The 15156-nt window shown below is 46.3% G+C and overlaps 1 long non-coding RNA gene across 4 annotated transcripts; it reads right to left on the bottom strand.

The window, feature by feature from the left end:
* Nucleotides 1-531: 531 nt before the first annotated feature.
* LOC101136352 (uncharacterized) lies at nucleotides 532-9430 on the bottom strand. 4 transcript variants are annotated; one of them, XR_008671897.2, is made up of 8 exons: nucleotides 9142-9403; nucleotides 8457-8620; nucleotides 7874-7989; nucleotides 6781-6877; nucleotides 3693-3891; nucleotides 2178-2310; nucleotides 1929-2009; nucleotides 532-775 (listed from the first exon to the last, which is right to left on the bottom strand). It is a non-coding gene; the product is annotated as an uncharacterized lncRNA (long non-coding RNA). The 4 variants fall into 4 exon arrangements; XR_010130920.1 differs by having other exon boundaries at nucleotides 539-775; nucleotides 6781-6865; nucleotides 9142-9356; XR_008671898.2 differs by lacking the exon at nucleotides 3693-3891 and having other exon boundaries at nucleotides 9142-9378.
* Between the last annotated feature and the right edge of the window lie 5726 nt (nucleotides 9431-15156).

The following is a 15156-nucleotide window of genomic DNA, read 5'->3' on the forward strand; positions in this document are numbered from 1 at the left end:
TCTACAAACTCCACCCCCAACCTCGCTATGCTCCTTTCCCTGGAACTTTCCAAGGGGCCCTTAGAATTTGTATTCGGCTCTCACAGGCTGAGACCAGGGTGACATCCTGGGAAACCTGCCTAGTGATAGCCAAGGTGTAGCTCCAGATGAAAGGCACACAACAACTTTAAATATAAAAAAGCCATTCAGGCTAGGCGCAGTGGCTCACGTGTGTAATCCCAGCACTTTAAGAGACTGAGGCAGGTGGATCACCTGAGGTCAGAAGTTCAAGACCAGGCTGGCCAACATGGTAAAACCCTGTCTCTACAAAAAAATATAAAAATTAGGTGGGCATGGTGGTGCATACCTGTAATCCCAGCTACTCGGGAGGCTGAGGCACGAGAATCGCTTGAACCTGGGAAGCAGAGGTTGCAGTGAGCCAAGCTTGCACCACTACACTTCAGGGTGGGCAACAGAGTGAGACTCCATCTCAAATAAATAAATAATAAAGCCATTCAACTAAAGAACCAATTATCAAGCAGAAGCACAAAGCCCAGATTCCATCAGGTTTTTAATTGTACATCAGTGACTGTGAAAAAGCAATTATTTCCATAATTAAAATACACACTATAAAAAACAGACTCAAAGAAAAGAAAGATGACAGAGTGAAAGAAGGTACATTTCTTTCGTGTTCAAACCACGGAGTTCACAACACAGCAGCACACACAGCCGGGCGCTTTGTGGTCTCGGCACCCTCGGCTTCCCCTTCACGAGGCCACTTTCGACTAGTAGAAGGCTGAAAATAAAGGAAAATGGAGAAATGTTCAAAAGAAAATCACTGGCTTCTTTAAGATTATCAAAGTTCCTCAATATACTTCCAGTAAAGTGGGGGCATTTGATGTGAAATTCTAGTACCAAAAATTACTGGTTGTCGTCATTGACAACCGAGTCCTCACCACAGCCCGCAACTCAGACATGCTTATCTAATATATATTTCTCTCCCTTATGGCTTCTGACCTCTGAATGATGTATACTGAAAGCAAGTAGCATAACCAACTTCCTCTTGATCATCCTCTTCTAAATATCAAGTTTAAAAAGACTACAATACCTCTCAGTTGAAGCCCCAAGTCTTGGTCTTTTGTGGGAAGACAACCTTTGTGCCTTAGTTGTTTTCCCATACATAAAATTGGGAGGAAGGCTGGGTGTGGTGACTCACGCCTGTAATCCCAGCACTTTGGGAGGCTGAGGTGGGCAGGTCACTTCAGGTCAAAAGTTCGAGACAAGCCTGACCAACATGGCAAAACCCCATCTCACCTAAAAATACAAAAATTAGCTGGGCGCAGTGGTGGATACCTGTAGTCCCAGACACTCGGGAGACTGAGGCAGGAGAACTGCTTGAACCCAGGAGGCAGAGGTTGCAGTGAGCTGAGATTGCACCACTGCACTCTGGCCTGAGTGACAGACTAAGACTCTGTCTCAAGAAAATAAAAATCGGGGGTTGGGGAGGAGGAAACAGTGGGAAAAAGGACAGCTACCATTCAACAACAATGACAACAAAAAAGTAGGACTGGAATTAACTTATACTCACAAAGAACTTTAAAGAATAAAATTGTAATCAAGGAATCAACTACTGACCCAAATTTTAATTTTTCCAACAAATTTATATTTGAGCCTCTAATAGAGTCTTTTGAAATTGCCTTGCAGGTGACCTTTTGGATGACAATCCCTAGCTCTGCTTATCTGTCTATTATGTGTTAGATATTAAACATATCCTGCATTTTTAAATCTAAGGGTGCTGGAGTGAATCAAGCTCAAACAGAGTTTCTACTACTTTATAACTGAAACAATGTTAAGCAATTGCTACTCAGGAAAATCTTGAATTTCATCATCTTTGCTTATCAGCTCCTTAAGCCCAGACTACATTTAGTGATCATTAGGAATACGAATACCTGGGCTAGAACCTGGAGTAGAGCTGTGGATTCATTTTCCTCAAACAGAAGATCTTGAAACTTTCTCTTCATGTCTTCATCCTGTGAGGGAATTAAAAACATAAGTAGCTGTGTCTGAAGGATAATAAACTTCTAGAATGACAGGGCTAGCATGCCTCTGTGGAAAGAGGGAAGAAAAGATGTCCGTCCAAGAATCATCCCCTTGATGAAGCTCCCACAGTGAAGGCATCATGTGTTGCCCCCATCTACCTTCCCACAGGAGTCCAATCAGCAGTCAATGCTCCATCGATCCTGGCTGACTCACATCCACATGCCTAAAAGCTCTCAGTGGGTCAATCACAGCCTCCAGCAGTCAAGAGTTTCTGAATTAGCATCCCAGATCCTGAGAAAGGTGACAATCAGGGGGTCAGGGGCTGGGTCTGACTCCTTGCAGCTCCTCAAATCCTTCCGGGACCGCTCTCCACCTGCTGCCCCTGCCATGAATGAGGCCAGTCACCCAGGCTGTCTTAACAACCAGCCCAGCACCCTAGGAAAATTCACCCAGCAGATGCCATACAAATTTTCAGAAGTACTTAAGCCCACAATATCCCAGAGTTCAGGTCTAATGAGAAAGGGAGACAATAAACAGAACAAAGCATTACAGGTGTTTCATGCTGCAGGAGCGGGAGATGAGGAGGGCACAGACAGTGTGTATACGAGTAGCTCCCACCTCTCTGGATGCTCACTTCTGCAGGGTTCAAGGATTTGCATTAGGAAACCCTGAGAGGTGGTCCGGTGCAGCTCTCCCCATCTTCAGCAAGGTGAAAGGAACATCTATATCTAGTAATGTGGCCTTTGAGTGCTGGCCAGAAGCCCAGCTCAGCCACTCACAGGTGACATGTGCAGAACACAGACCCAGAGTTATCTGATTCCAATGCCTCATGTACCTTCCCACCCAACTCCAGCCCCTCCCACTGAGCCAAGCATACCACAGTGGGGAAAGGGAGAGGATACAGCAAAGTCCTCCACCATTTGGCAACTTGATGGATATGGAAATTTTACAACACTAGGTTGGGCATGGTGGCTCATGCCTATAATCCCAGCACTTTGGGAGGCCAAGGTGGGAGAATTGCTTGAGGCCAGGAATTTGAGACCAGCCTGGGCAACATACTGGGACTTTGTCACTACAAAAAAATTTAAAAATTAGGCCAGGCATGGAGGCTCATGCCTGTAATCCCAGCACTTTGGGAGGCCAAGGTGGGTGAATCACCTGAGGTCGGAAGTTTAAGATCAGCCTGGCTAACATGGTTAAACCCCATCTCTACTAAAAATACAAAATTAGCCAGGCGTGGTAGTGCATGCCTGTAATCCCAGCTACTCAGGAGGCTGAGGCAGGAGAATCACTTGAACTCGAGAGGCGGAGGTTGCAGTAAGACAGGATCACACCACTGCACTCCAGCCTGGGCAAAAGAGTATGACTCTGTCTCCGAAAAAAAAAAAAATTAAATTAGCCAGACATGGTGGCATGCACCTGTAGTCTCAGCTACTTGGGAGGCTGGGGCAGGAGGATCACTTGAGCCTGAAAGTCATCGTGCAGTGATCATGCCACTGCACTCCAGCCTAGGTGAGACAGCAAGACCCTGAGGAAGGAAGGAAGGAAAGAAGCAAGGAAGGAAAAAGGGAGGGGGGATGAAAGAGGGGAGGAAAAAGGAATGGAGGAGAGGGGAGGGGGAAGGAAGGAGGAAGAAAGAGAAGGAAAGAAGGACCAGGCACAGTGGCTCACACCTGTAATCCCAGCACTTTGGGAGGCCAAGGCAGGGCAGAACACTTGAGTTCACCATGTTTTGAGTTTCTCAGTCTAGCTCCCCATTGCCATTTGACAGCAGCAAGCTCATCTGGATTCCTCTCCGCACCCTCTCACGGCTTTACTTAGGATCTCAATTATCTTGCAGTGTCACTCTCAAAAGTCCATCCCTTGGCAGCCCTTCAGTGAAGCCAAACAGAGTGGTCACAAGCCTAATCAGGCCTATATTTAAAACAAGTAATCAGGTCAGGCACAGTGGCTCATGTCTGGAATCCCAGCACTGTGGGAGGCCAAGGTGGGTGGATCACCTGAGGTCAGGAGTTCGAGACTAGTCTGACCAACATGGTGAAACCCCATCTCTACTAAAAATACAAAAATGAGCTGGGCATGGTGGCAGGCACCTGTAATCCCAGCCACTTGGGAGGCTGATGCAGGAGAATCACTTGAACCCAGAGATGGAGGTCACAGTGAGCTGAGATCACACCATTGCACTCCAGCCTGGTAGACAAAAGCGAGACTCCATCTCAAAAAAGGAAATAAATAAATAAACATTGATTTTCTTCATGATGTCTACAATTATTCCAAAATATTAAATTAGCTAGGAACAGTGGCTCGTGCCTATTATCCAAGCACTTTATGAGGCTGAGGCGGGAGGATCCCTTAAGGCCAGGAGGTCGAGGCTGCAGTGAGCTATAATTGCACCAGTGCACTCCAGTTTAGGCAACAGAAGAAGACTTTGTCTCCAACAATAAATAAAATAAAAATTAAATTATAATATCCCTTGAAAGCAAACAGAAGAAATCCTCTATTTCAGGCAGTAAATATGAAGCAGAGAGTAGATGTAAGGGATGCTCCCAAAACTGGCCACTCTGTTAATGACAAAACAGAGACCAGAATCCACATTCCCAACACTCAGTCCAGCGCCAGACCCACAAAACCATTTGGTTTTTGCAAAAACACTGAATTTTCCCAAAATAAAACCCAAACTATCACTAACAGATGTTTTAGATGGTCAGTCTTCATCCTTGTCTTCATTCAATGCTCATTCCTCCTTTTACTGCAAAAACAAAAGGTGGCTAAAAGAGTATTCCAGGGAGATCCTGCAACGGAGTTGAACTTCACCTTCTCCTTGGTTGTTAATAAGCTTTCTTTGAGACAAAGAGGTACAAGAAAAATAGGCTACGCTTGCTCATAAATTTCAGGCAGATGCAAACCCTGTTCCCAGGCTCAACTGGCCAGCTCTATTTTTTTGCTAGAGATGAACACAGCTCTTGTACCTCTATATTTAGACCCAAGAGTTTCCCTATTAGGACACATGAAAAGAGCCAAAAGACATGTTTCTCTTTCTCATCAAAATTAAAATCCCCACATGCAAAAGCACCCTTTGTTTCCAAACCCCTTTCCTCCAGGGTCTCGCTGTTTCAAATCTGTGTGGTCTATTACATGCTAAATCATCTGATAGATTTCTTCTGGGGAGACTATAGTTTCCAGGGCAACATCCAAAACACATATATCTGTCTTTTTTTTAAGTTTTTGTTGTTCTCGACCTGAGCTGGCCTGAGCAAAACTGTTAGGTGTAGAAGATTAGAACAGAGAACCGGGACAGTCTTCCCAGAGTTCCAGAAGTACTGGGCTGAGGCTGGATTGCCCAAGGAGTTCCTGGACCAGTAATCCCCAGAGAAACAGCATTTAGCTCAAGTAACAGCCTCTAGCTCAAGCTACCAGTTCTGTCCCCCATCTCCAGAGAAAACGGATTGATACAGTTTGGCTTTGTGTCCCTACCCAAATCTCATCTCAAATTGTAATCTCCAGGTGTTGAGAAAGGGACCTGTTGAGAGGTGATTGGCTCATGGGGGCAGTTTCCCCCAGGCTATTCTCATGATAGTGAGTGAGTTCTCACGAGATCTGACAGTTTCAGAAGAGGCTCTTCGCCCTTCACTTCCTTCACAAGCTCTCTCACCTGCTGCCATTAAGACATGCCTTCTACCCCTTCCACCATGATTGTAAGTTTCCTGAGGCCTCCCCAGCCATGTGGAGCTGTGAGTCAAGTAAACCTCTTTTCTTTATAAATTACCAAGTCTTGGGCAGTTCTTTATAGCAGTGTGAGAACAGACTAATACACAGACCAAAAGAAAATTAACAGAAAGGGGCATGGCTGTGCTGAATGGAACTGCTCGTTACAGAAGACCAGACATCTATCAGAAAAACCTGCCCAATGCCGTAGCTAATTCCAAAACTAAAGATTAACCCAGCAAAGCCACAACGTACTTCCAACTCTTGGCAGTTCCAAATGAGGTCAGCATTTAATAATGGCAGCCCCAACCCCTAGCAGGAGCACAGCAGTAACACAGATGAAAGGTGCAGGTGACAGCCTTCACTAAGGACACATTTACTCACCTGAATGAACAAGCAGTGGGACCCTTTATACCGAGTCACTTGGGCTTGAGAAATAGCTGGATTCTCCCCAGGGAGGCTGCCCTCCTCCCCCTCCCCCAGTTCCCTGATTTAAGGTTGAAGATGGCTGGAATGCACCCCACCTATGAAGAGCAGTGGACATGGCTGGGGGTAGAGCCAGAACAAGCCCTCAAAAGAACACAGGCCAAACTGGAGACTCGGGGCAGCCAAGTGGAACCAGAACAGGACATAAAGTGAGCTTGTACATCCAACAGCCATGAGTAATATCAAAAAGGTTGTAGCCTGGCCAACACGGCGAAACCCCATCTCTACAAAAAATACAAAAAGTAGCTGGGCGTGGTAGCATGCACCTTTAATCCCAGCTACTTGGGAGGCTGAGGCAGGAGAATCACTTGAACCCGGGGGGCAGAGGTTGCAGTGAGCTGAGATTGTGCCACTGCACTCCAGCCAGGGTGACAGAATGAGAACCTGTCTCAAAAAAAAAACAAACAAACAAAAAACAGGTTGTAACCCATCCTCCAAGATACCCCCCATACATCTAAAACAATTAAACACATTCAACAAAGTAAACATGTTTCTGTCCTCTGTCTCATGTCTCTCAGGCAGCAGGGCTTCCCAAGTATTTTATGCTAGCAGGCACTGTCCCACACCCACCTGAAGCCACGGTGTCTTAAGGCTTCTTCTGTTGTAAAACATGCCTTTGGATCCACTACCAACAACTTCTTGACAAGGTCCAGAGCTAAAGCAACAACTGGGCAAATCACAGTGAAAAGGATAAATATATTATCAGTAACAGTATGCCAGAATTAACAGGCCACAATCCAGAAAGAGCAGAGAGGGTCTGAGATCATCAGGGAGTCAGCAGACAGGGCCCCCTAATCTTCCTCACTCTCTGTATTCAGAGTACTGTGAGAAGACCAGGAATGATAATGACAATCCCTGTCTCCTGCTGCTGGGACATCAGTCACGACCTCTTCGCTGCCTGTTCCCTCTCTTCTTGCTAGACTCAAAGTCAAACTAATTAAAGCTAAACTTCTACCCAATTCTAAGATAATTGGGATGCACAGCAAACTCTCCCTGACATCTACAGATGGATGGGTGACAGTTACTCAGCCAGGGAGAGGCTCCCTGGAACTGCAGACTTGTCAGAAATAAAACTTGACTACTCCAGCAAGCAACAAATGCATGCTGGCCTGTATATCACAACATTATTATTCCTTAAATATTCTGACATTTAACACAATCACCTATGTTATGTTATTTGACATTTAATTTTCTATTTTCTCTTCAGGGAACTAAAGTTGCCAGGATAAATTATAAAATACAAGGTAACTAAAGACATATAGTTTTTACACGCTTGCTTACTCAAAGGAAACCTTGTAACTAAAAAGTTACAAGTGCATTTATTTTCCTCAGTAAAATAGGTACAAGGCACTTGTGTATATTATACCTAACCCTCAAAAAACCTTTTAAGGTAGGGATTATTGAGGGTCCCTTTACACAGAAAGAAATTGGAGACAGAGGTTAAATAACTTGCCTAAGGCCACACAGCTAAGTAGTAGCAGACCCAGGACCTGAGTGCATGCTCTTAATAATTTCCAGTGCCTCTCAAATGGTGTGAAACTAACGATAGAAAAAAAGAACAGAATTGACAGGAGAAAACACCATGGAATTTGGAAAGAAACTCCTACCACAGGACACACACATTTTAGCATACCACAAATTCTTAACCCTTTCATATTCATACCTTTCTCTGAGACTTCTGCCCAGACTTTAGGAATGAAGTTGTGTTTTCCACTGGTGATCTGATCCTTCAGTGACACTTGAGTCCTGTGCTCAGAGAAAGGTGGATACCCACTAAGGCTTAATATTGGTAGAGAGAGAAAGGAAAAGAAATCAAGTGGCATTTTCAGTGGCATTCAGATATAAAGATTTCTTTTTCAGCATAATGAAAAGTCAGATTTTTCTTTAAATTGATGGTCAAAAAGTGAGCTAAGCTGGGCACAATGGCTCATGCTTGTAATCCCAGCACTTTGGGAGGCCGAGGCAGGAGGATCACTTGAGCCCAGCAGTTCAAGACCAGCCTGGGCAACATGGCAAAACCCCATCACTACAAAAAATAGAAAAATTAGCTGGGCATGGTGGTGTGCGCATGTAGTCCCAGCTACTCAGGAGGCTGAGATGGGGGGATCACTTGACCCAGAAGGCAGAGGCTACAGTTAGCCAAGATCAAGCCACTGCATGCCAGCCTGGACAACAGAGCAAGACACATTTGTGACTTCATCTAATCACCTCCTACCAGTCTGTGAAGCAATGAAAATATTTCTTACCAGATAAAAAGAATAACTCCTAAACTCCAGCAGTCCACAGCACGGTTATACCCAGCAGTCCCAACAGAAACAAGAACTTCAGGAGCCAAGCAGGTGGGGGTTCCACATAAGGTTCTCATGAGAGAGGTCTCTCCCAAAATCTTGGAGTGCCCAAAATCAGTAATCTAAAATTCAGTACAAAAGGGAATAATGTTGAACTTGTCATAAAATAAAAAGATTAACATAGTCTGCCAGTCCAAGAAGACACGTAGGCTAGATCAGTTTCTATTGTACAATTCACACCTGCCATTAATCTGGAATCTACAGATTCATGTCTTTGCAAGTTAAGACATTTAACTTTGCTTAAATTAAAATTCCTGAGCCTAGGAATCTCAACACTCAGGCTTTCCAACTTAATCTATGTCCTCTGTAATCTTACAAAAAGCTTATTACCTTTATCACAGACACTTCAGGATTCTAATTAGTTCTACATGGTTCTTAGACCCCACTGTCTCAAACTTGGCTGCGCTATGGAATACCTGGGGAGCTTGGAAACACATGCTTATACCTGAGTGCCACTCTCAGGTTCTGAGGTAAAGCCTAGGTGTCATAAATTCTAACAAGAGATTCTAAAGTGATGCCAGGCTTGATAAACAGGGAAAGGGAGGGCATGTGATTACATTCATTCATTCATTCATTCATTCACCTATTCTGCCCAAAGCGAGGCAGTGTTCCCAAGGTCTGTGCTGAGGAGAACGCTGCTCTGCCTTCGCTGTGTCCCCCGGGTCTGTGCTGAGCAGAACGCAGCTCCGCCCTCGCGGTGCCCCCGGCCCGCCCGCCCGGGTCTGTGCTGAGGAGAACACTGCTCCGCCTTCGCTGTAGCTTCGAAGTCTGTGCAGAGGAGAACTCAGCTCGCCCTCGCGATGCAATCCGGGTCTGTGTTGAGGAGAACGCAGCTCCGCCCTCGCAAAGGCGCACGGCGCTGGCGCAGGCGCAGGCGCAGGCGCAGAGAGGCGCACATTTTATGAATAGAAAATGTTTCTCCCTGTTCCTCCTACGTCGAGGCCGGACACACGTTTACAGGGGATCAGTGTGAAGGGAAGCTGGTGAGGCTGCCTGGGAAGCCCCCTGCCTGCATCTCCCAGTGGACTCCTTGGGAGCGCCCCCTCCCCACCTCTGCCCATCAGCGCCTGAACCGTGGCCACTTGCACTCCTGTTGCCTCCCCCGTGGCTTGAACTCCAGAACTTGCCACCCTTCAGTGGAATTCCTGGAGGAGTGAGGAGTTCTGTGCTATGCTTGGCCACCAAACATGGGCCATCTCTCCTATTATGGTTTGAAATGTACCATAGTGTCTTGTTTGGTAATTGTATAAAAATACGGGGAGACTGTGTGGGTGTCTGCTAGCTTGTCTGCTGGTTCTTACTCATGATGCCTTCTTCCCTTTCAGACTTGGGTATCTTTGTGTGCTTCTTGGGGCCCTTGGAAGGGTGTCTGTGGGGTTTCCGTGAGGCCAAAGACAGAGGTTCCTTCTCACAAGGATGGTGTTTGCTTTCACATGGACAGCCCAGACCACCTGGAACCAAGTGCACAGAAGCCCCACCATCCCCGGGCCTCCCAGGTGTGATGGGTGAGGGGTCCAAGTCCGCCGGAGATCCAAGGCTCTTTGTGGTTGAGTCTGTGAGTTTCCTTTCCTTTTTTCCTCCCACTCCTTTTAATGCTAATGAATTCCTTGTTTTGGGGCAGGGACCAGGGTTATCTCTACTTCTGTCTTCACCCAGGTGAGGCCTTTCAGGCTCCCAGCTTGATATGGGGGTGAATCCCCTCCCTATCAGTCTCCTCATACCTTGACCTCTGTCTACCCCCCTGCTCCCTCCAAGGTCGAAGCCCAACTTGCCAGGTTGGCAAATGCTCACAGGCAACAATGGCCCCAGCGCTCCTCTCTAGGTTCTTGGTTTTCCCCTGAAACTTGGCCTGGAGGTTTCCCACTAGCTTAGCAGCCCTTTGATGCTTTTAACGTAATTTTGTTATTGTTCCATCCAAAATTCTTGCTTGTTTTCAGAGGGAAAGTGGGTCTGCCATTACTGCACAGAGAATCTGGGACAGTTATTATAACCATAGAAATTTATTTTCCATGTGCTGTCCCATCTTCTTGATGAGACAGATGTTTAACAGCTGGAGAACTGGACCCCATCTTTATCCCCATCTTGCCTAGCAACAGAAGGTGGTCACTAATCAGGGATTTTCAAGCCCATTGCTTAAGGCCGTTGTTGACCCAAAGGATAGTGGGTCCCTGCTCCTCTTCCTACGGAGAGGCCCAGGTGCCCAGAGGGCCCTCCTGGCTTGGCTGCCTACAGAGTGGCTGATGAAGTGTCCGCTGTGTGCACAGGGCACCCAGCCCCGCTCCTCCCCAGGCAGCCCCTCAAACAGCTGTTCCTCTGCTGCTTCAGCTGTGGACCTGAGGCTGAGAGGCTGAGCCATCGACCTGAGCCACATGCCGGGGAGTGGCAGGCCTGGACCCGGTGCCCAGACCTGGCTCACATGACCTTACTTTTTCCACTATGCCTGCTGCTCCCTCCCGGGCTCTGTGACCTTGGGCAGCCATGGCCGTCGTGCACCCATTCTCAGCTGTAGAATGAGAGGCTGGGCTGGCTGATCTCAAATGTCCCCTGCCAGCCTGAGATTCTGCGTTGTGTCCTGGGGTGTGACTGTGACATGCCTCCAAAGGCAGCTGCCAGTGCTCACGAGGGAGGCCTTTTTCCTGAGTTAAGGCGAGTGGGGGGACTGGGGGTGAGTTGAGGGACTGGGAGGTGGGGGAAGCACACAGACAGTCCTCCCCAGCTGAACCCTCATGGTGAATTACCTTCAGTCCCAGGCTCAGTGCTTTGGAAATGCTCTCAGGCCCAGCACCCAGACCTGGAACCAGCCTCCAGGCCCCTGGCCCTCCCTTTCTCTACTGGAATCTTCCAGACCAAGGCAGGTCAGCTGAAAGTCACTGACTCTGCCTTCCACAAACTCATAGCTGACAGACCATTCCATGTCCCCTCCCAGCCCCATCCCAGGAGGGCAACTCACTTCGCCTTCCCACCCTCCAGGCCGACTCACTGTCCGTCACTCTCTGGGTCCCACCCACTGTCCCACCGACTTCATTGGTCTAAAAATATGCTCTGGCATCTTGTTGGAAAGCAGAAGGAATGATGGGCCCTGCTGATAAGGTGAAGAAAGTGACCTGAGGGGGCAAACTTACGGACGGGACATGCTTTAGCAAAATAACAAAACAGCGGGACCTGAAGGCTGGCTTCCCAAGCGTCCTCAAGGCCTTGTGCCAGGAAGAGGACCCTCGGGCTTAGGGAAGTGAAAACCAGGCTCGGGTCCCTCACCCAGACCCTTCTGCCCACTTTGGAAGGGAGCCTAAGAAGTCAGCTAGGGAGGGACCTCCCGGTGGGACCTGAGTCCTGATTGGAACTTTCTGGGGGCTTTCTTGGCATTTTACGTGTGTTGTCACAACTCCTTGACGGGGGAGTTAAGCATGGTCTGTGGGATTCCACTGGGAGAGGACCCCTAGAAGCCTGGGCTGGGCCTCCTCCCAATTTTACCCCGTATGCCTTTCCCTTTGCTCATTATGCTTTGTGTCTTTTGCTGTAGTAAACCGCAGCCATGACTTTTGCAAGTCCTCCTAGATTAACACTGAACTTGGGGGTGGTTTTAGGGACCCTGACATACCTATGGATGTCCGCCTGCTTTAGCGCTATTTGTTGAAACAATAATCTTTTCCACATTGAATTGATTTGGCACTTTTGTTCAAATCAGTTGTAAAGATTTGCTACATAAATGTAAACATTTGTTCCTGGACTCTTTTTTTTTTTTTTTTCCCCGAGATGGAGTCTCGCTCTGTTGCCCAGGCTGGAGTGCAGTGGTGCGATCTCAGCTCACTGCAAGCTCCACCTCCTGGGTTCACGCCATTCTTGTGCCTCAGCCTCCTGAGTAGCTGGGACTACAGGTGCTCGCCACCACGCCCGCCACCACGCTCTACTAAAAATACAAAATTTTTTTGTATTTTTAGTAGAGATGGGGTTTCACCGTGTCAGCCAGGATGGTCTCGATCTCCTGACTTCATGATCTGTCCGTCTTGGCCTCCCAAAGTGCTGGGATTACAGGCGTGAGCTACCACACCCAACCTATTCCTGGACTCTTATTCTGTTTCATTGCCTATCTTTATGTCAGTACCATGCTATCTTGATGACTATGGCTTCTTAGTAAGTTTATTTTTTATTTTTTATTATTTTTGGGGGGATGGAGTTTCGCTCTTGTTGCCCAGGCTGGAATGCAATGGTACGATCTTGGCTCATTGCAGCCTCTGCCTTCCGGGTTCAAGTGATTCTCCTGCATCAGGCTCGCGAGTAGCTGGGATTATAGGCATCTACCACCACGCCTGGCTAATTTTTTGTATTTTTAGTAGAGATGGGGTTTCACTGTGTTGACCAGGCTGGTCTCGAACTACTGACCTCAGGTGATCTACCCACCTCAGCCTCCCACAGTGCTAGGATTACAGACGTGAGCCGCCATGCCCAGCCCAGCTTCTTAGTAAATTTTAAAATCAATATGTCTTCCAACTCTGTTCTTATTTTTCAAAATTATTTTGCCTATTGTAGGTTTTTTTTTGCATTTCCATATGAATTTTAAGATCAGCTTGCTGATTTTTATTAAAAAGGTTAGTGGGATTTTGATTGAGGTTGCATTGAATGAATGTACCAACTAAGGAGGCTTGACAACTTGACAATAATGAGCCTTCCCATCCGTAAACATGGAATAGCTCTTCTTTTAATATATCTCAGCATTATTTTGTAGTTTTCAGTTTACATGTCTTGTGATTCTTTTGTTTATTCCTGAGTATTTTATTCTTTTTGATGCTATTGTGAATGGAATGGTTTTCTCAATTTCAAGATTGTTCATTGCTAGTATATAGAAATCGAATTGGCGAGGCACAGTGGCTCATGCCTGTAATCTCAGCACTTTGGGAGGCTGAGGCAGGAAGATTGCTTGAGCCCAGGATTTCTGGGCCAGCCTGGGCAACATAGTGAGAGTCCATCTCTACAAAAAAATACAAAAATCAGCCAGCGTGGTGGTGTGCACCTGTAGTCCCAGCTCCTTGGGAGGCTGAGGCTGCAGGATGGCTTCAGCCTGGGAGGTTGAGGCTGTAGTAAGCCATAATGGTGACATTGCACTCCAGCCTAGCTGACAGAGTGGTACCCTGTCTAGAGAAAAAAAAAAAGAATTGATTTTTGTATATTGATTATACCCTGTGACCTTGCTAAATTTATTAGTACTAATATTTGTTTTATGGATGCCTTAGGATTTTCTATATATAAGATAATGCCATCTGTAAATAAAGACAGTTTTATTTCTTCCTTTCTAATCTGGATGCCTTTAATTTCTTTATTTGCTTCATTGATTAGAAATAGCAAAAGTGGGCATCTTTGCCTTGTTCGTGGTGAGAAGAGGAAAGCAGTCATTCACCACTAAGTGTGATGTTAACTGTGGGTTTTTGTAGGTGTCTTTTATCAGATTTCATAAATTCTCTTTTATTCCTACTTTGTTGAGAATTTTTATTATGAATCTGTGATGGATTTTGTCACATAGTTTTTTCAATATCTGTTGAAGTCACCATGTGTTTTTTTGTCCTTTATTCTGTTAATGTAATATATTATATTATATTGGCTTTCAGATGTTAAACCAACTTTGCATTCCTTGGATAAATCCCACTTTGTTATGGTGTATAATCCTATTTATATGTTGCTAGGCTTGGGTTGCTAATACTAGTCTTACGGAATGAATTGGGAAGCATTACCTCTGCCTTCATTTTCTCATTCATTTATTTTATTTTACTTTTTATCATATATATATATTTATATTTTATTTCATTTTATCTTATTTTAGTTTTTAGAGACAGTGTCTTGCCCTGTCACCCAGGCTGGATTGCGGTGGTGTGATCATAGCTCACTGCAGTATCAACCTCCTGGACTCAAGCGATCCTCCTGCCTGGGACTATAGCCATGCATCACCATGCCCAGCTAACCATCCATTTCTTTCTTTGTTTAAAACAAATTTTATGTTTATTTATTTATTTGGATTTCTCCTACCGAAAGGAATCATTCATTTCTTTTTTTTTTTTTTTTTTTTTGAGAGGGAGCCTTGCTTTGTTGCCCAGGCTGGAGTGCAGTGGCACAATCTCAGCTCACTGCAACCCCTATCTCCCAGGTTCAAGCCTCAGCCTTCTGCATAGCTGGGACTACAGGTGTGCACCACCACACCCAGCTAGTTTTTGTATTTTTTAGTAGAGACAGAGTTTCACTATATGTTGGCCAGGCTGGTCTCGAACTCCTGACTTCAGCTGATCCACCTGCCTCGGCCTCCCAAAGTGCTGGGATTACAGTTTTGTTTTCTCTTCTCAAGGCGGAGTTTTTGCAGGATGTCATAGAGTTCATGTCTGCAGCTCACAGTGTCATTGCCTGTGTCCCCAGCTCCACATACTGGCAGGTGTGCTGCAAGCTGGGCAGGTGCTCTGTGTCCCTGGGATACCTTACCCAACACTCCCGGCCCTCCTCTGCAAGCCGTGCCCTGATCCTCCCTGCAGGGACTGGGGATTGGTTCTGCTCACCCAGAAGCTGGGATACCTGGCTGAGGGCACTTCTCTCCCTCTTCTCTTTGAACAGAGTGGCCGTG

This window comes from Gorilla gorilla, chromosome 16, assembly GCF_029281585.2.
Source record: "Gorilla gorilla gorilla isolate KB3781 chromosome 16, NHGRI_mGorGor1-v2.1_pri, whole genome shotgun sequence".
Classification (NCBI taxonomy): domain Eukaryota; kingdom Metazoa; phylum Chordata; class Mammalia; order Primates; family Hominidae; genus Gorilla; species Gorilla gorilla.